At 37.7% G+C, this 22153-nt stretch overlaps 1 pseudogene; it reads left to right on the plus strand.

Annotated features, from left to right (window-relative positions):
- Window positions 1–4069: 4069 nt before the first annotated feature.
- LOC105476609 (large ribosomal subunit protein eL6 pseudogene) lies at window positions 4070–5060 on the plus strand (annotated as a pseudogene).
- The last annotated feature ends 17093 nt before the right edge of the window (window positions 5061–22153 follow it).

The following is a 22153-nucleotide window of genomic DNA, read 5'->3' on the forward strand; positions in this document are numbered from 1 at the left end:
TAATAACATCTGGGAGGCCTGAGAGTCAGTTTCCTAAGAAGGAATTCAGATAAGACAAATGTAAATTTCAAGCTTTAAGACCAGGAGGATCCATTTTTATTTGTCTCAAAAACTGTCTTCTATGGGCTGGTTTCATTTTGGCCAAGGGAGTGATGGCATTGTTTCAGTCTCCACCCAAGGCAGGCAGAGAATAGAAGGAATAAGACAGGATGGAAGGGAATGGTAAATGAGGAAAGCAAGGGAAAGGAGGTCAAATGCGGCTGGATTCATGATGAAAAGAAGAGAAACAGAAGAGGAGAGTGGTAGGAAGGGTAGGAATGAAATACGGCTAACTTGGGGCAACAGGAAGAGGAGTATAGATACATGGCAGCTCAGAAAAAGGTCTAAAGGAAATAGTCAACCAAAGAAAGAAATGGCACACAAAACCAAAGCTCTAGGCTGTCTGTCTTAGACTGTTCAGGCCGCTATAACAAAATGTCACAGACTGGGTGGTTTATAAACAACAGAAATTTATTTCCCACAAGTCTAGAGACTGGGAAGTTCAAGATCAAATCACCAACAGATTCAGTGTCTGGTGAGGACCTGCTTCCTATTCATAGATGTCCATCTTTTGGCAGTTTCCTCACATGGTAGAAGAGGCAAGGGATCTTTCTAGGGCCTCTTTTATGGGGCACCAATCACCCCCCAAAGGCCCCACCTCCTAATACCATCATCTTAAGGGTTGGACTTTAACACAGACACTTTGATTCAGTCCATTGCAAGTGGTGTTGAGGCAAAATGTGGTTGGGACCCAAAATTTCAAACAGAAGGAGCCCAGAGAAGTTCCCTGAGACAACGGCAAGAAAAAAGAATGATCCACTGCTCAAGAAACTTGCAGTACAACACACACCAATGTCAGTGTCTAATGATATATGTCACTAGTTGGTTGGACATATCGAAAATAAGCAGATAAATGAAAGAAAGAGTTTGGTTTACAAAATGCTTTTCATCCAATTTGTCAACTCATTGACATGACACTGGGTGCAGGAAAAATGGGAGCAGAACTAAAATATGGAATGGCTGGACGATGCTGATTGTATTCATTTAAAACACAATTTTAAATGCAGATTTTTAAAAAAATAAAAGCTGGTTTGTTAGAAGAAAATGGCAGGTTTGATGTGAGTCATTGAGTTTGAGAAGCTAGAAAAATGTCCAGACAGTGACATTTAGCCAATTGAAATTCATGGATTCAGCTTAGGAGAGCAAATGTGTTGTACAAAGGATCTAGACTTTTAAAATATTCACACATTGGTTAGAGTTGAAATGAGGGTTTGTGGAGAAAGACAAAAATGAATAATAATCACACAAATTCAAAAATACATGTTCTAAGTCAGTACATGGGAACCACAGTGAGGTCACCATCAAGACCTCATTAATGAGTTTCTCCTTAGAGGTGATAGATAGATAGATAGATAGATAGATAGATAGATAGATAGATAGACAGACAATCTCAACATAAAATGGATCCAAAAAAAGACAAGAAGAGATACTTCAAAATTTTAGAAAGACAGAATGATTCCTGAAATGAGCTCTACCCCATACTCATAGAACAGTCTTGGCACATGATAGATGATCAACAAATATTGGGTTACTGAAGATGAATATGAATTGATTGTAATTAGAAGATCCATGTCTAAGGAACAAAGACATCAGTGAGAAGTTGGGTTGATCACAGCTACAGCAGCAGAAAGGAAGACACTTCATAATTCTCTGTGACCCCTGGGCAGACTAAATCATACTGTGGAAATGAACAAATGAGGATATTTCAGGCACAAACTTCCAGGAGTTAGTTTTATGATTGAATGTTTAAAGGCTTCAGGCTATTAAAATCAGAGAACTCTCCCAGTTATGTTTCTAGGCATACCTAGAAACCTTCTAATTATAATTTGGCTCCCATGAAGTTTTTCTACAGGAAGATGTGCTGTCAAATATAAATGAATATTTGTTCCCTTTGGTCATTATATTTCTCATGGTAAATTAATAAATTTCCATTTTGTTTAACATATCATTGTCTTGTGAACTTTATCTCTTACGTCCTCCGGCATGACTGGAGTTCAGTCATTTCTTGGATAACAAAAGGATTACATTTCTAGGTTTGCAGGGCTGAGAGCAAGACTCTGAACCACAGGGAACCCAACAAGTTACAGCATTCTGAAAGATCTCTCAGGAGCCGGCCTACTGACATCCTTCAACTAGCTGACAGGAATAGTTCTAGATGGAGCCACACTGCACATGCTTGGCAAATTAATTTGAGACTCAATAAATTTTAGCCAACTTTCCAAGAGTAGAAATGATGAACTTTCAAGTTTGTACTGGAATTATAGCAAGCCTTTCTTTCCCATATTGACAGAAAGAGAAGTATAGTATAGTATATTAAGAATGTATATTCTGACCTTAGGTTGTTTGGGTACCAATTCAGCTCTACCACTTACAGACTGTGTGAATTTGAGACAGGAATCTGATGTCCATATCAATTTTTTCATTCATAAAATTGAGATAGTAATACTATTCATCTCACAGAGTTAAATGAATTAATATTTATAAATATTTAAATGAAGCTGCTACATTAAAAAAATCTCTGACAATGCCAAATGTTGTCAAGGAGACAGAGCAACTGGAACTCTCATACATTACTGGCAAGAATGCAAAATGGTACAGCCCCTTTGGAAAACACTGTGGCAGTTTCTTATAAAGTTAAAGACATACTAACAATACGATCCAGCAATTTCACTCCTAGGTATTTACTCAAGGGAAATGAAAACAATGTTCACCTAAGAACTATATGCAAATATTCAACCTACTTTATGCATTATTACAAAACACTGAACATAACCCAAATGTCCTTCAGCTGATGAATGGATAAACAAACTGTACTATATCCATGTAATTGAATACTAGTCAGCAACAAAAAGGAACAAGCTCTTGATATACTTAACATGAATAAGTTTCAAGTGCATTATGCTAAATAAAATAAGCTAGACTCTGAAGGTTACATACTGCATAATTGCAATTATATAACACTTAAGTAAAACAAGAAGAGAAAAGAGATCGGTGGTTGCCCAGGGCTAGGATAATCAGTGTTTACTACAAAGGAATTTAAAGGAATTGGGAGGGTGGAGGGATGAAACTGTTCTGTGTATTGACTGCAGTCAATATGCTATACTATTATATGTATTTAACAAAATTCATAGACCTATACACCAAAAATGCTACATTTTACCACAATAAAAATTATATAAAGGAGGAAAGGGAGAGGAAGAAATTAAGTAAGAGAAGGAAAAAGAGACAGGAAGAACGAAAGGGAGAATGGGAAGGAAAAATCAGAGAGAAACAATGTCTGGAACATAGTAAGTACTATAAAAATGTCTGTTAAATAAAATTTTTTTAATGTGGCATGTTTTACATAATCATAAGACTCTATTGTCTAAAAAATATTGGTGAAATTATTTCCTAACTCCTTACAGGAATAATACCTAGAGTAGATAAGGAATTTATTTTCCTTATGGGAAAACAACAGAAGATACAGATGAGTAAAAAATCACCCATAATTCCACCATTGAAACATGACCACAACTGAAAACTAATTCACCAGCTTTTTACTATAGGTGAACAAACCATTTTTTAAGTTAGAAAAATGTTTTATACTATACATTTTGTTTTGGAACTACTTTCCACTTAGCAATATGTTCTAAAAATACATAGATCTGCATCGTCACTTTTGAGGACTGCTCATTTATGCTACCAAGTCTCTTGGTTGCTGAACATTTCATTTGGCTCTATTTCTTCGGTAATATAAACCAGACTGTGTTAAATATTCTTGGTATACATATCTGTGCATACAACATTATTTCTTTATGGTAAATTTCTAGAATGGGAATTGCAGTATTGAAAAAATATACGTCATATAATTTTCATTCATAATACCAAATTACTCCCCAGAAGATTATATAATTTACTTTCAGCAGCTGTGAATGACATTTAGGGCTGTATTTCAGTGGTTCTTTTCCTTCAAAATCTGACAATCTTTTATTTAAAACTACTTTGCATACTATAAATGTTGGGTTTTTTAATGAAATGATTATTAAATGAACCTTGAACACTAGGAAAATTATCAGGCATCAAATGATATAAAATATGATTAGGGTTCTTTCCCATCTTGCAAGATGGCAGGTGAAAAAGTTGAGAAGCCAATACTAAAGAGAAGAAACCTGAAGCTGATGCTGGTGGCAAGGTGGAAAAGGGTAACCTCAAGGCTAAAATGCCCAAGAAGGGGAAGCCCCACTGCAGCCACAATCCTGTCCCTGTCAGAGGAATTGGCAGGTATTCTCGATCTGCTATATATTCCAGAAAGGCCATGTACAAGAGGAAGTACTCAGCCACTAAATCCAAGGTTGAAAAGAAAACAAAGGAGAAAGTTCTTGCAACTGTTACAAAACCAGTTGGTGGTGACAAGAATGGTGGTACCCAGGTGGTTAAACTTCATGAAACGCCCAGATATTATTCTACTGAAGATGTGCCTGGAAAGCTGTTGAATCATGGCATAAAACCCTTCAATCAGCAGCGTGAGAAAACTGTGAGCCAGCATTGCCTCCAGGACCCTTCTGATTATCCTCACTGGACACCACAGCGTCAAGAGTGTGGTTTTCCTGAAGCAGCTGGCTAGTGGCTTGTTATTTGTGACTGGATCTCTGGTCCTCAGTTGAGTTCCTCTACAAAGAACACACTGGAAATTTATCATTGCCACCTCAACCAAACTTGATATCAGCAATGTAAAAATCCCAAAACATCTTACTGAGGCCTAACTTCAGGAAGAAGCAGCTGCAGAAGCCCAGACACCAGGAAGGTGAGATCTTTGACACAGGAAAAGAGAAATACGAGATTACAGACAGTGCAAGATTGATCAGAAAGCTGTTGACTCCCAGATTTTACCAAAAATTAAAGCTATTCCTCAGCTTCAGGGCTACCTGCGATCTGTGTTTGCCCTTACAAATGGAATTCATCCTCACAAATTGGTGTTCTAAATGTCTTAAGAAGAACCTAATTAAATGATCTAAAAAAAAAAAAACATGATTAGGAAAACAAATCAGTTCAGCATGTAAAATAATCTTTGTATTATTTGAGGGTGTCACCTACACTATTGTTGGCTACTTTTACTAGGCAGTTTGAGAAGAAGTCACTTCATTTTGTATAAAGCGACTTTATTTTGTATGTAGGGACATTCCTTAGAACAATGATGATGTTCTAAATTTCTCTAGAACATGTAACCATGATACTTTGAAATTTTGTCTTATTGTTTAGCATATTTACAAATGGTCTTGAAGTACACTCACCAGAGTGGCCTCTGTCTTTGCAGCAGGACCCTAAATAAACAACCTTCTACTTTTCTATTAGATAGACAAATGGATATTGTCTGCATTTTCTTCATCCAGTTAAATCAAATGTTTTCAGAAGCCAATAAGCACCAACCTAGCCTGCTACAATTTCCCTGAACCCACAAACAAAAATCTGAATTTCATTCTGCCCCAAAGATTTATACTTTGTAAAACATACCTATTTCATCCCCATACTGCAATCCCTCACAAAATCATATTATGATTTTAGAAACCACCTCTAGGTTTATTTCAAGTAAATCTTGGTCAAGAGAAGAGAAAGTCAATTGCAACCTCAATACTCAGAACTAGGAAGCAAAAGTGAATGTGTATTTAGCTCAGACAGGTAACTGGGTCAATTTGGGGACCTCAACATTCTTAAAGACAGAAGAACTCTAGTAACATATATATTCCCAGATAACTGCTAGCCTATGTGTGTTTCTAAGAATATATTGCTTTGAATTATTTTCCTTAATAATCTAAACTTTCCAAATGATTATATTCTAATTCATCTTATATGAGTATTATGGTGGATTTATTCTATTTGTTAATTGCCCCCATGAGACAGAAAGAGTAACAGCCTGATAAAAATGTTTGCGCAACATATTCAGTAATTACTTGACACATCATGATTGCTTTTAAATTAATATATATTAACATCTAATTACATGCTGGGTATTGCATTAGGCTGTAGGGAAAATTGATGCTCATGCAATAAGTCTTCATGGTCATGGAATGTGCGGTGCAGAACCTTTGTGACAGACAGCTTCGTGCTCAGATATAAGTGACTGGACTGAAAGGCGGCTGAGCTCCTGTCATCCTCAGCTTGTTGCTAGGCCCTGTCGTGTATTGATTATTGAAACATTTTCATTCCACATGCTCTGGGAAGCTGACCTGAGCTCAAATATTTCAGTTGTTTGGAAAGCAGAGGTGCTAGCAGGAGCTCAGCTGAGCAGGGAGAGAGAGCTGAGCCTCCAGGTGTTAGAGGAGCCGATTAAAGCAACAAGCCAAAAATGAAAGGATTAAACCTTCAATCACTTACTGCAATCACTTATAAGAGGCTAAAACCAGAGAAACCTGTACCAACTCCCCTTATTCCATCTTCCCCCAGAGAACAGCACACTGACAGTGGGTCAGATGAATCAACACAGACTGCGGGGCTGTCTCACTGTTGAGGGAGCCCCAAACAGCTGCATGGACTCTGAGGTTGGGGGAGGAGGGCAAGGAGGGAGGGCTAGGAGTGGACATGGACTGAGTCTTCAAGTCTTCCCCTTCCTCCCCGCATAGGGAGGCCTCAGCAGAGGAGCCTGAAGAAGCCCCCTGCCTAAGGCCTCAAATTTTGTTCTTAAGTTAGCTTGGTGTAGTGGCATGCACCTGCGGTCCCAGCTATTCTGGAGACTGAGGCAAGAGGATCACCTGAGCCCAGGAGTTTGAGGCTACAGTGAGCCATGATGACAACACTACAATCCAGCCTGGGAAACCTCAGGAATGAAGGTGCCAGCAACAGGAATGCAAATAGGGAAGAGCATGACCTGCCAGAGGGGCCTGAGGGCTTGAGTGCAGCTCCCTGCAGAGACTGGAATACACTGGCTGTGCAAGGAGTCTGGTGTGGGAAGAGCAGCTTCTCCCAAGAGCCTGCCAGGGAAAACCTTTGTAATTGCTGATAGTCAAGCCTCAAGAAAGAAAATCACCACTGGTTTTTAACCAAGAGCCAAGCTCCTCAGGTGTCAGTATGATTGAAATCTTAATCATAGACATCTCTGTCTAATAATGAGAATCAATGATTTCTCCTAATTGTTCAAATCTTTCCGGAGATGGGGATGGGGGAAGCGGGAAAACTTTTGAGGGCTTCAGCACCTGAGAGAATTCCTATAAATCCCAACACTAGAATCTCTTTACACCTTGAAAACTTACCAGGATTCTTGTGCCTTCTACGAAGAGTTCTAAAGGAAGACAATACCTTAAACTGCTTTTCTAAATACCTTCATTGTAATCAATCAAGAAATCTGAAGCAATGCCCTTGGAATTGAAACTAGGATAAATAACTGAGGGGAGGGAAGAAACAGAGATAATTAAAATTAAATGAGCTGCCCAGGCACAGTGGCTCATGCCTATAATCCCAGCACTTTGAGAGGCTGAGCCAAGGCAGGAGGATTGCCTGAGCCCAAGAGTCGGAGACAAGCCTGGACAGCATAGTGAGACTCTGTCCCTACCAAAAATAAATAAATTTTTGTTTTTAAGTTAGCTGGGTGTTGTGGCATGTACCTGTGGTCCCAGCTACTCTGGAGGCTGAGGCGAGAGGATCACTTGAGCCCAGGAGTTTGAGGCTGTAGTGAGCTGTTATGACCCCACTGCAATCTAGCCTGGGAAACAGAGTGAGACCTTGTCTCAAAAAAATAAATAAATACATAAATTCGCCATAATTTTCCTAAGGCCAAGCTTTGGGAGAAAAATTATTATTTCTTCATAATTACCTTTTCCAATAGTTCAAGATTTTTATCCCAGCCTGCTGTTTTATTTTCATCACAATATTTTTCTCCAAGAAATGTACTCACAGCATGATTTCTTAAGACTCATGGTGTCTTCAAGCTCATATAACTGAAACCACTCATTTTTCAGGTGTTCTGTGGCATACCCCAACTCATACAGCCCAGTTACTGAAGGAAAGAGGCAGCCCCTCATTCTCCTGAACCCCCATCTGGGGCTCTTCCAACAGCACACAGGAGCTCTTCTCCACTGTTTCCTTTTTCAAATCTGTTGTGACTTAAAGTCTTAGAGGAGCTAAGCTTTAACTTCTTCAAAGAGTGTCATCTATGTCTAATAACAGAATGAGGTTTTCTGTTACTATCAGAGAGATCACTTTGAATTCCTACATCAAATCTTCGGTGTCCTTCAAAAAGCAAGTTGTTAATAGTCATATTAGGATAAAAGAAACATTTTCAGGGGAAGGAGAGGGTTCAAAAACCTGCATCAAAAATGCTTACTCCATAGATCAGTAATCCTGGGGTCTAATAATTAATATAGCCTACAAATGCTTAAATTTAACAAAGGAAATATCAACAGGTACATTCATTCTAGTTTTTATTGTATTGTGAAATTCAATAATAACTACTTGGAAATAATCTAAAAACGTGTAAATCATGGCACTTGCCTCCAGGAATTTATAAGCCAATAGAGAAAATACATATAAAAATATATGTAGTACAAGAGTAGAGTTTCCAAGATGCAAAAGGAGTCTCTTGACTAAGAAAATGGAGCCCTTAAATAATGAGTGAGGTCTGGACAGGAGACATGTTGATGGATGGGTCATTTCAGATAAAGGGAAGAAAGAATCTGGTAGCAGGAAATTACAGGCAATGTTTAACAAAAGATGAGTATCCTTGATGACTAAGTATAGGATACATAAAAGTGCACAGTAGAAGGAAAGACTCCAGTTAATACTGAAGACACTTTGTAGAGGGTATTAAAGGCCAAGCTTTGGTGTTCTTTCCTTTTTACCTGATGTGGTGGTCACTGCAGGCTACACAAAGGGTACAATACATTCATGGAACCACTCATTCCATTTACAAGACCTTGCCTCAGTGGGGTGTGCATCCTGTGTGTAGTTTTGTTGCTTTATTGATTAGCTAGCAATTACCTCAGTATGTTTGGGTAGACAGGAATCAGAGAGTTGGCATCCTATCTTTTGGAGTCATTAGAAGTTGATTCTGGCTGGGCACTGTGGCTCACACCTACAATCCCAGCACTTTGGGAGACTGAGGCAGGTGGATTGCTTGAGCCCAGGAGCTCAAGACCCTATCTCTATTTTTTAAAATGATCCTTTGATCCTTTCTATGGTTTCCAATTATAAATGTTCAGCAGCTTAGCTACCAGTGAAGTTGGCCATCCTTACCTGGCAGAAAAACTTTCAGAGTCAATAGACTGAGTTTCACTATTTAGTTGAGCTTCATTTTTATAACATTCCAAATAGTATTGTGGCTGTCACTTTCACAACTATAAACAATGAGAATATAATATTTCAAGCCCAGGATATCTACAATCTCAGTCTAGAGTATCAGAAGGGACTGTACTCTGCCTGAGGACCTCTACGACTCTATCGAAAAGACAAGCTTTCCTGGACATTTCTGGGATCCCATCCTGCTTGGGATTTATCTCTTCTTCAGGGAGCTGACAGTCAGAGAATAATCACTTTTGTGGGTGGTGAAGGTCTGGTAAGTACCCCAGTGTCTTATCACCAATTCTTTGCCATGTTCATGAAATCCATGAAATGACTCTGCTAAGCTATTGGCACCATGCATTCTCTCTGTAAGGAACCATAGGAAATTCACCCACATCTCATTCTCCCAGTATCAATCCCATCTCTACTTGAACATGGGCAGACTTTTGTCTTTCTTTAGATTTGGTCTTAGACTGTAAACCCCTGTGCTGGCCAAAAGATGATATAAGTTCTTCACCCATTACATGGTAATTCTAGTCATTTTCCTCCTCCCCAGTGGAGTGTTCTTACCTCTCCAGTATAGTGTGCTTCCAATGAAGCTAACATATATTTTTAAAAGTGAAAACAAAAACAAAACAAACAAAAGATACTTCTGAGGGGAGCTAAGCAAATGATAGTTTATACCCTTGCTAAAGAAAGCATTGACCAACTCAAGTTCAACTAGCATAAAACTATTTAAGCTATATCTCCACAGAAAAAGCAGCATTTTCTACTATGTTCTAATTTGTTTTTAATCAAAGTACATTCCTCCTCATGAATATCTGCTTTCACCTGCTTAGTTATATATGATGTAACTTAAATGTTGGCAATTTCAGAATACCAGGTAGAATGCTTAAATTCTTCCTGCACCAACTGCATTACATATTAAATATCTCTCATATCAATTAGTATGGTCCCAAATACTGAGCAGATTAGAAGCAAAAGCTTACATTATTTCTGGATCCTAATCTAGAGGGAAGATCTTCTATTGATTCCTCTCCAAACTGATGCTAGAATAATCTAGCTAGTTATTTTCAACTCCAGGATACAAAGTAATAGCAGTTCTCTTTATGGTTATGTGATGTGAACTATTGACAAAATTACACTGTAATTACTATATAGAGTCAAGGAAATTACACAGCAATTGTCCTATAATTATTGGATTTTGTATCTGATTTATAAACTGCCATATGAATTATGTGGTAATTAATACTGGTTCTTCCTGGTGTAATTTAGTTATTATTCATTCATTTCTTTAGGAAATTCTGCATTCACAGAGATCAGTGTGTTTAAGCCATAACAATCAGTGTTTAAATAACTAAGGCTTAGGAGTCTGACTCATGCATTCAATAATTCAAAAACTAGTGTAAAGCTATTTATGGTTTGATGAAATTAACCAAAGTGATCAAACATGGTTCTAATCCAAATTATAATATTTAGGAAACATACATGTTTTTCAATGTTTAGGAGGTGTGTGACACATACTTTATTTTTTTCCAAACTACTATCAGTTCCATGTCCGTTCCTACCAAGCTGATAAATGTAGTGTTACATACTAAAATGCCAATAAGTAAAAGGAAATCTGACCAAGCACTGCCCAAAATGTTTTCATACAGTTATTCTCAATCTTGGCCACATATTGTAGTCACCTGGAAACCTTTCAGTACTGATGTTTAGTACTCTGGATCCTAACCCCAGAGTTTCTGATTTAATTGGTCTGGGGTGGAGCTGGGTCACTGGAAGGTCTAAAAGTCCCCCGGGTGGCTACAATGTATAGCCTCGACCATTTTTATTTGCAACTCAGGTTGGGCACCACTGATTCTGAAGCATCATCGGAAATTAGACCTAAAGTTTGCTGGATGTTTGCAATTTCCAAAACTCTAAAGTTAATTTTTGCTCATATGTTTGGACAATAGAGTCAAGAATGCCAGTTTTCACACTCTTGGTAATGAAGCATATGTGGCTTGCTCCACCTTGCTAAATGTGTTCTATCACCTACATTAACTTCATTATTCAAGTTTTTAAATTTTATCAAAGAACACAGGAACATACTTGAAAACGTAAAATAGTTCTATGAGGCTTATAATGGAAATCAATAGTTCCCTGCTTTACTTTGCCCCAGTGTGAAGTTATAATCCCTAGAGATAATCAATATTAACTTTTCTATTTCTAAACAACATGCTTATACTGCTATGTCTTGATTTTACAATTGATACCCCATCATTTGATTTTCTATCCATCCAACTCATCCCCCCGCTACGCACACACTTCAAATCCCTCTCCCAGCTTCCCAAAATACTTAAGCCACAAGTTGATTAAATCAATACTTAATGGTTATATAATTATGATGGTAAATATTTTTGACAGCTGAAACTTGTATATAATACAATTTGTAACTGTCTCAAGGAGGGGAATATTTAGTCAATATTCCATGTGCCTATCGATAAATTTTTCTGTTTTAAGCATACTGTACATATTAATTTCACCCTCAAGACAACCCTATGTGGTAGCACTACCATTATTTCCACTTTGCAAAAATAAAAATAAAAGTGAGTTAAATGTATCTGCCTGGTTAGTAAGTAATGAAAACCAGGTATTCAGTGTTCTTGAAGCAGAGCTCTAAACCATCACCCAAGACAGTAAAATGAGTGATAAGCAGTCAGTCTTTTGTGCCCCTGCCTGGGACTGCTCCAGCCTGGAGCAGTTGCTTTCTCGCAGTCTACACAGTTATCTGCTCGGAACATCCCCAATCTCATAGGACTTCCTCTCATCCCTGTCCTTTGGATCTCTTCTTTCCTGAACCTCACACTCTTCCTCATGCCTGATCCTTGTTTATTAAAACACCTTCCATAGTAAATTCCCTATATAAGGGAAAGGGAGGTAAAGTTTTGGGGGCATGAATATGTAAAATGTCTTTCCTTTGCCTGCACAATTAATATATTTGGTCAGTGTATTTTCTCTTGTGGCTGAAACAAATTACCACAGACGTAGTGTCTTAAAATCTACATTTATTGGACAGTTCTTGAGATCAGACTCTAAAATATGTCTGCAAGGCTAAGTTCCTTCTGGACGATCCAGGGAGAATTCATTTCCTTGCCCATTTTTGAGAATGCTTTGAGAAAGCACCTACATTCTTTGGCTTATGGCCCTTTCCTCTATCAACCCGTTTCTAGTCCTCTTCTCCAGAGTTTGGAATTTTCGTTTGGAAACCATTCATATTGTCAACAAAAGTTCCCTGAAAAGAAATTTGGAGGAAAGAGATTTTATTCCAGTAAATAATTTGCAAACAGGAGTTCTACACATTCTTCATGTAAAACCAAAGTGAGTTCCAGAGAACAAAGGGAAGGCTCAGGTTTTACAGCAAAAGTTCCCACCCAGGTTCCTAATCAGGTCCATTTATGCAAATGAAGAATTCAAACTTGTTTAGGTCTGATTGGTCAATATAGCTGAGCCCTGGTTGGTTGGTACAGCTGAGCTCTGAAAGTTCTAAAGATAAAAAGTTTCTGGTTTTCAGGGAACTCAGAGTATGTGTGTGATCCCTAGTCAGCAAATGACCACTTGGTTCTATTTTAAATTTAGGCCCAGTTATTCACTTAGGATCAATCTTGAAGAACTTGAAGAACTGGTTCTTTCAGATACACATTTTCTCACAGTCCTCAGAATTTTGAAGACATTGATTTACTGTGTTTTTACCATCCTGGGCTGCCCTGGAGGAGCATAGGGCCAATACGTTTCCTTATTTTGTAAATGTGACCTGATTTTTCACCTCTCAATGTAACTTTCAGAAACTTCAAGCTACAATGAATGTCTGGGTACAAGACTTTTACATTAATTATAATGAGTACTTAGCTCTTAATATATGAAAACTCATGCTTTTAATTGCAATTATAACAAAAATTGGCAAGTGGGACCCAGTTAAGCTAAAGAGCTTCTGCACAACAAAAGAAATTATCAACAACAACCTACAGAATGGGAGAAAATATTTGCAAACTGTGCATCTGACAGAGGTCTAATATCCAGAATCTATAAAGACATAAAACAATTGAACAAACAAAAAAACAAATAACCCCATCAATAAATGGGCAAAAAACATGAACACTTCTCAAAAGAAGACATACAAGTAGCCAAAAAACATGAAAAAATGCTTCACATCACTAAACATCAAAGAAATGCAAATCAAAACCATGAGATGCCATCTCACGAGAGTCAGAATAGCTATTATTAAAAAGTCAAAAAGCAACAGATGCTGGTGAGGCTGTGGAGAAAAGGGAACATTTATGCATTGTTGGTAGGAATGTAAATTAGTTCAGCCACGACGGAATGCAGTTTTGAGATTTCTCAAAGAACTAAGAGTTGAACTACCATTCAACCCAGCAATCCCATTACTGGGTATATACCCAAAGGAAAATAAATTGTTCTACCAAAAGGACACATGCACTTGTCTGTTCATTGCAGAGCTAGTCACAATAGCAAAGACATTTGTGTCCATCAACTGTGGACTGAATAAAGAAAATGTGATATATATATATATACACATATAGGTATATAATATGGAACACTACACAGCCATAAAGAAGGACAATATCATGTCCTTTGCAACAACATGGACGAAGCTGGAGGCCATCATCATTAGTGAATTAATGCAGAAACAGAAAACCAAATACAACATGTTCTTACTTATAAGTGGGAGCTAAACAGTGGGTATTCATGGACATAAAGATGGCAACAATAGACACTGGACCTCCCAGAGAGGGGAAGGAGAGAAGGGAATGAGGGTTGAAAAACTAACCGTTGGGTACTAAGCTCAGTACCTGAGTGAAGGGATCAATCATACCTCCAACCTCAGATTCATACAATATACTCAGGTAATAAACCGGCACATGTATCCCCTCAATCTAAAATAAAAGTTGAAATTATTGAATAACAAAACCAAGAGAAAATGCATGCTTTTCCATTCTGAAAAGTTTTATTAAATTATTTCCCTGATGTCTCCTCCCATTGCCTCTTTTATTTCATTCTAAAATTCTCAAATTAAGAGTCAGGGCTCTTAAATTGAGTCTCCTCTCCAGTTTTACACCCTTTTGTCATTTCATTCTTTCTGGGAGATTTCTTCAACTTTAGCTTCCGACTTTTCACCTGATCTTCTTCTCATTTCTGCTGTATATTTTTGCATTCAGAGAGTTCTGCCCGGTTCTCTCATGTTGCTTTTTGTTTATTTGTTGTTGTTGGCTTTTGTTGTTGGTTTTTATTATTCTTGCTTTTGATAAGGCTATCTTATTGTTTTATGGATACAATATCTGCTTTTGTATAATAAGCATATGGATTATAGTTATTTTGTTGTTTTGTGTGTTTTGTTTTACTTTTAAATTTTCTATTGCTCTCTGTATTGTTTTGTATTGTCAAATTTGCTTTTTTATATCATGATCCCAGAAGGCAGCTCAAACTCGAGTCATTACCTCTGCATCCCAGCCTGTCAGATGAGGATGAAGAAGTAAAAGAACAAATCCTACAAACACTTCCCTTAAATGATATACACCTCTTCCATTTACTTTCCATTGTTCAGACTTAATAACATGATGGCCCCTAGTTGTAAATAAGGCTAAGAAATACACTTTTTTTTTTTTTTTTTTTTTTTGAGATGGAGTCTCACTCTGTTGCCTAGGCTGGAGTGCAATGATGCAATCTTGGCTCACTGCAACCTCTGCCTCCCAGGTTCAAGCAATTCTCCTACCTCAGCCTCCTGAGTAGCTGGGATTACAAGCGCATGCCATCACACCCAGCTAATTTTTGTATTTTTTGTAGAGACAGGTTTCACCATGTTGGCCAGGCTGGTCTTGAACTCCTGACCTCAAGTGATCCACCCACCTCAGCCTCCCAAAGTGCTCAGGTTACAGGCGTGAGCCACCATGCCTGGCCACAAACTTTATTTTATAAGGCCATGTGCCCAGTTGAAAACTGAGGGTCTAGTTGTATTGTAGATGGGTAGGGTAAGGGAAAAATGAAAACCAGATAATTGGGAACAACCAGTAAGTAGTCTCCGCCTCAACTTTTATTAACTAATGTGAATTATTCCTCCAAAACCCAACTTCCACAGTAATACTGTAACTGATAGATAGGCTACTTGATAGCCTATCTACGCCAACTCCACCTTAAAGTATTCACTGATGATCGTATTGATGATTCTGAGCCTGTGAACAACTTCAGTTTGCAAAGATTCAATTTGTTTATGATACTGAACTTACTAAGGCAAGAACATAGACAAGAAGGGTTTTGTTTTGGGAAGAATGATTCAACAGGAAGGGCCTTCTATTTAACCCACCATAAACATTAGAGATGATGTAGCCCGCAAGTTATTGAATAGGGATTTAAACTTCGCAGAAATGGATTTTTCTCGCAGATAAAACTCTAGCAGTATATAGTCCAAGATGTAAGGATGACTTCATAACAATATTATGAACCTAGGGACCTATTAATCCGAATTTTTTTCCCAGAAGCTGTCAGGAATCTTCATTTTCACAAGTTACTTTAATAAGTAATTGTGAAGAGGCCGGTCTCCGGAAGAGTGAGAATGAGAAAAGGAAGGCAGCGCATAACTGGAGCTATTACAAAGATGCTAATATACAAGAATTTGATTCATCGTCTTCAGATTTGTTTCTCTAAGAATGTAGAAACACTTTTGTTTGGCCTATGTGTTTATTTATTTCTCAGGAAAATACCAGCACAGCCTTGAGAGAGCAAGTACAAACAAGTTACATTGCCCCTAGGGTGCCATTTACCCTCTGCTAAAGCACTGGTCTCCAGACCACACTTTAAGAAACACTGCCTTAAAATAAAAGTATAGTCATTTAACCTAATCTCATTGAGAACTCTGGCCAGGCACAGTAATTCACGTCTGTAATCCCAGCACTTTGGAAGGCCAAGGAAGATGGATCACCTCAGGTAAGGAGTTCGAGACCAGCCTGGCCCACATGGTGAAACCAAGTCACTACTAAAAACACAAAATTAGCCAGTCGTGGTGGTGGGCACCTGTAATCCGAGCCATTTGGGAGGCTGAGGCAGGAGAATCACTTGAACCTGGGAGACAGAGGCTACAGTGAGCTGAGAGCACACTACTGCACCCCAGACTGGGCAACACAGTGAGACTCTGTCTCAAAAAGAAAGAAAGAAAGAAAACTCTCTTTAAACAATCTCACCATTGACACTACTGGATTACTGATTTCTTAATTTACTGTGGGCGGTGGAGTCCCAGGATGGAGGTGAGAGAGTGTCAAGTGACAAGAAGGGGGAAGAGGTAATACTGTAATTTAAAAATTTTTTGTGAGCACAAAGAAGAGTCCTTCAGCTAATTATTTAAAAATAAAGCCATTAAGTTCTCCTTTATATTCCTTCCCTGCAATGCTAGGGATCATTAAACCCCAAGGAACTTTTGACACAACAATGCACCAAGCAACCACATCTGTTTTCATCCCATTTGTGTTCCCATCACTTTCTGGGGAGGAAGAAAGCTGTCTAACCTGATGACTCTGAATGGGGCATTCAGCAAATGGTATTTTGCTTCACATAAGTGATTTCTTCCTAAGAAATCATCCCTGTTATAACAGCAAGACAATTAGAGGAGCAGTGAGAAGGATTTGATTAATACTGCTTCTGATTTTTCCTATTTAACCAGAATGTGGATATTTATGCCAGAACAGTAAAGAAGTTTAGATCCCAAATGGGTGCACAGACACAGTGGTGGTATCTTTTTTTTAAATTATTTTTTCACAGATAGGGTGATGGAGTCTTGCTATGTTGCCCAGATTGGAATGCAGTGACTATTCACAGGCGTGGTAATAGCTTACCACAGCCTTGAACTCCTGGGCTCAAGCAATCCTCCTGCCTCAGCCTCCTGAGTAGCTAGGACTACAGGCATGTACCACCATGCCCAGCTTTTGATATCTTTTAATATGTATGGTAGTGTATGTGTGTGTACATTTTAATTGCTTACTATAAATCAAAAGTAATCGGATATATATTTATACATAGTTTCCTCACTATTTTGCAGATCTGGGGAAAGTGTTTATCAGAAGAGGATTAATTTTGTTTCATTGCAAGTGGGCATTACATGCATACCCAGAAAGAAGTTATTCGGACAACAGCAGTAACCTATAGACTTCCCTACTACTCAGCTTCAGTGCCCTCAATGCCAGAATCACGGCCATAGAACCTCAGCTTGGAGAACTCCTTAGCACTCACACAAGTTAGAATGTATTAAATAAGGCTAAGCATTACTTGCCAAACATAATTCTAATTGTGAATATCCTTTACCATACAGTCTTTTCCTATTCATTGGGAAATAATATTTTTTGATGTTCTGTGTGGTTAAAAAAGCAATACAGACTATCATAAGACATTCCATAGGCAAGTTGGTATCAAAAGATTATTTGCTTTTTTAATATCCCTTTTTTCTCTGTGGCTTCAGTATTACATATTTAATTTGCAAAGAATTTCAAGCAATATAAAGAAAAAATACAAAAAAACCCTAAGAATGAATTCACTGGAACACCCATGTTTTTATTAATCTGATTCTTAATTATGAGCCAATGCATAGGCACCACATGTAGATTGTTTTAATGATTAGGTCTTGAACTTGGAAGTTAACATGTTTCTACCACCTGTGCTGTTTAGTACATCACCACCCACTGAGAACCATTTCCATTTAACTCGCTTTCCCTGATCATGTCCCTGATCTTTCTCTCTCAACCCACATGTGCGTATGTACACACATGCACACACATACACACACCACATCTCCTCTAGTTTCCCAATTATGCATTTTCTCCCACCCAGTCTCTGTAATCTCTTACCACCTGTAATTCTACAATACATGCACATCGACCCCTGAACATAGAACAGATAGATTCTGGGTAGGCCTTATGGAAAGCAGTCCCATTTCTGGATAATCATATCTTACTGTATATGCACAGGGATATTTACAGTTTTACACATAGTAATTTGTTGTGGAATATCACAATTATTGTCAAACAGATGCAAAAAATGAAATACACAAACTACAAGAACCTGGTTTGTTTTAGTTATCTATCATTGTGCAACAATCATCCCAACACTTGCTTTTTAAAAAGTGACTTAATTTTCATGATCCTGTAAGTTGACGGGGTAGTTCTTCTGGCACTCTCTCTAGGGACTACTCATGTTGCTGCATTCAGCTGGCAGGACGACTGTCAGGCTCAGCTGAGATAACGGGGATGGTGCAGTTTCCCTCTTGTGACCTTTCATTCTGGGTGTTGACATGGCAACAGCTCAGGGTGACATTCCAAGAGGGAAGCCCCAATAGGGGAATGTTTAACAAGTCCCTATTGGCCACATTTGTGATGTTCCGTTAACCAAAGCAAGTCAGTGACCAAGGCCAGAGTCAAGGTGGGAGAGGAATATATAAGTGCTCGGATATTGGAAGGTGTGACTTACTGGAAGTCATTACTCTAACAACTTTCCATATGGCCCAATATCATACAGTCGTCCAAAGCTATCGGACATCGACTCTTCATATGAAGGATGAGGTATCTGAATACAAACAATCTAAAAACATTTCTTTGTATGTGTGTTCTAGGGAATGATTTACCTTGAAGACAGGCTCAATAAATGAAAAACATCCCTGGGTTATTCAAAACAATTGATAGCCTCTTTAACACAAGACATGCATACTTCTTACCATGAACAAGAATGAGAGAGAACAGGAGAAATGTGACTGAGTCACTTCAGGGTGGATTCCTTTCTCTTTTCAGCAGACATTTCCTGTGCACGTGTGTTTCTATGACCATGCATCAACAAGTCCAACTCAGTATAGACTGGTATTAGATTAGCAAGTGTCTTGCTTTAATTTTTTTCTCTATATCCAGTGTCCTTACCCTGGAATGTGGAACAAATTGTTATTGAGAAGGAGAACCTCTGAGAACAAGAAAAACAGGCTAATGAAGCTCCAGTTTCTCAGGAAAGAGGAAACTAACCCTGAGAGAATCAAGTAATCTAGTGGTATCTGGGGGAGCTCTTGAAGAAGCAGGTGGGCATCTTATTAGATGATGTCTGCCTGAGGTATTCCTCAAGAGGTGTGTGTAAATTGCTTTGCACTTCTTGGTCCCTTTTGGTTGTTCCCTGAGGACCAAGGGAAGTTCCATGGTCTCACAAGTTACTTGAATTTTATTCAAAAAAATAAACCTCATAAATAGAACCAAACACCTTCATTTTTATGCACATGTGGACATTCCTTATAAAATTTTTAGTACTAACCCCAGGAGGGGAAGTTTTCCTTGACTAAATTTTTGAGGTTACCTCATTAACAGGCTCCCTGCCATGACCTTCTCTGCAACTCATACAGAACACTGCTGTAGTTGTTCTGTAAAACCAAAACCCTACAGCTCTAGAGAGGGGACACCAAGGAAAACTGCCATGAATATATTTCAGTTGAAAGTTCAGGAAACTGCCGGAAGGACCAAAACTTTCCTGCCTGCCAAATCTCAGATCCCAAACACAAACCGCTAGAGCCAGGAGTTTGGTCTTAAAATCTGTTTTAACGGATTGGGCGATCTAATCTTATAACTAGATCCTATTCACTATTAATTATTAAAATAAAGTTAGACTCCTTTAGGGGCATAAATGCCTTCTATGGTATGAGACTAAATCTCTGTATCAATAAGAAAACCAGATTGGAATGGAAAATTCTCAGGTGGTCCAGACCACCAAGGATAGCTTTGTTGGGCTTTGAGGTTTGGCATTATAGGAACTAAGGTGAATCAATCCAGCCAAATATTTTAGCCCTCCAATACCAGTTATGGTGTATGGAGCCAAAGCTAGATAATGCCCTGAATGAAATCTAATCTATCCTTAAGCCTCATAATATTTACATATTGGAGTCCTTGCTGTCCATCCAAGCCTATCCCAGCCATGCCAAAGTATAGCTTCTAAAGACCTGAAAGCTCTCATACAATCTGGGCCCAGAAACAGCAACAAGCTCAGGCCATAGGTCTCCATTCTTACTTCCTACTCACTTGTAAATGCACTGTAATCTGGCTTCTGCCCTTATCACTTCTCCTTGGCAGCTCTCCCTAAATGAATTACAAAATTCGAAGATGGTCTTCATCTTCTTTGAGCTCTCAGTTGATCATTGTTCTCTTTTTCTTTTGGTTTTATAATCTGTTTTTTAATTAGCATATAATTTTTGTATTTGGTAACACAGAATATCATCTACCTCCCACTTCTTTTGTCTCAGTCTCCCTCTGATGCTCCTTTTCTGCAGAGCCCAACAGGAAGCCAGTCAACAAAAAACACCTGGGAATTGCAAAGTCCCAGCCCCAGCATCAGAAAGTAAAGCATAAAAGAATGAACTTGGAGGTGAGGCACATTAGCTTAATAACCCATAAAAAAGGCAAATTTGTGTTATGTTGGGCTTTTTAAGTATCTATTTGGTAGAAATCACAGATATAACAACCTAGGCCAAGAATTTTCCTTGTGAATAATAGTGGACTTAAGTTTGTTTATAATCATAAAAATTCATACTTAATTCTTGTGTCTTGTCAGTTTTGACAAGTTCTATTTTTCAAAATATTAACTACTTATTTTAAAATATTTATTTATAACCTTATAATATCTTCATATTATTTTTAATGACTCTCAAATATGTAGCAATGTCCTTTTTTTCATTCTTGACATTATCAGTTTTCTATTTTTTTCTTTTTATCCTTAATCGGTCTTCCCAGAATTATATTGATTTATTGATGTTTTCAAGGAAGCAATTTATTCATTTGATTCTGATGGTACTCTCTTTTGTATGATTTGGCTAATTTTATTAATTCCTGCCTTTATCTTTATTTTACTTTCTATGGGCTTAATTTATTGTTTTTTCTAACTTCTTGACATGAGGACATACATCGTTTGTTTTTAGCTTTTCTATATACATACATACATACATACAAGCTATATACCTCCCTTAAACAGAATTTTAGCTATACCGCACACATTTTTATCTCTTACATATTCATCCTCTGTCAATTCAGAATATTTTCTCATTTTTATTGTGATTCTTGTTTGATCCAGGAATTACTTAAATGTTTACTTTATAATTTGAAAATATTTGAGACTTTTTCACTTATATTTTGCTGTTGATGTCTAGCTTAATTTTTGCAGTTCTGTGTGTAACTGAAAAAAATTGAAAATAGAAAAAATATTGTTGTGCAGTGTTCTACAATGTAAATTAAGCCAGTGTAATAATAATCTGTTAAATTTCACAGCTTTACTGACATTTTGTTTTTCTACTTGGTTTATCAGTTATTGAGGGAAGTGTATTAAAATTTCCTACTGTCTCCTATAGTTATAAATTTATCCTTTTAGTTCTATCAATTTTTGCTTAATTTATCTTACCATATATATTATTACTGATACAAGTTTATAATTATTACACATTTCTAGTGGAATGCTTCCTTTATTATCATGAAATGTTCCACTTTATATCTAGTAATGCTTTCAGCCTTACTGTTGTTTTTTCCAAGATAATATATCATTTTTCTCCGTCTGTTTTATGATCTCGTCTTTTGTTTTCAGCAGTTTCCGTGTGGTGTGTGTATGACTACCTGTGATTTTCTTTGCATTTATCCTGCTTGTATTTGTTGCTTGATGTCTTTAATTTTTGAGAAATTTAAGGCTGTTCTCTCTTCAAAGATTGCTTCTGACTGATTTCTTTCTTTTTCTGGGACTTTACATGTATGTTAGAAGTTTTCAC

The sequence above is a fragment of the Macaca nemestrina genome, chromosome 8, assembly GCF_043159975.1.
Source record: "Macaca nemestrina isolate mMacNem1 chromosome 8, mMacNem.hap1, whole genome shotgun sequence".
NCBI lineage: Eukaryota > Metazoa > Chordata > Mammalia > Primates > Cercopithecidae > Macaca > Macaca nemestrina.